Raw genomic sequence first — 241 nt, 5'->3', positions numbered from 1 at the left:
CCCCGAGAGCCATATACATGTGATTCATTGTTATACACATGGAAACTCCTTTTTGAAAGAATTCCTACTTGAACTGAGCCAGGAGATGTGGCTGTGGCACCACAACCAAAGCCATTGGAAAGATCAGATGAGCATTGAGCTCCAAAGGTGAGGCTCAGTGGCATGTGTATTTATTCAGACAGTCTAAACGGACTCCTTCAAGCCAAGCATTTAGGAAATAATGAAGTTTTTAAAAGACAAA

Source organism: Talpa europaea (assembly GCF_964194135.1).
Source record: "Talpa europaea genome assembly, chromosome: 4".
Taxonomy (NCBI): Eukaryota; Metazoa; Chordata; class Mammalia; order Eulipotyphla; family Talpidae; genus Talpa; species Talpa europaea.
The sequence above is the reverse complement of the archived record's forward strand: the minus strand, read 5'-3'. Positions refer to the sequence as shown.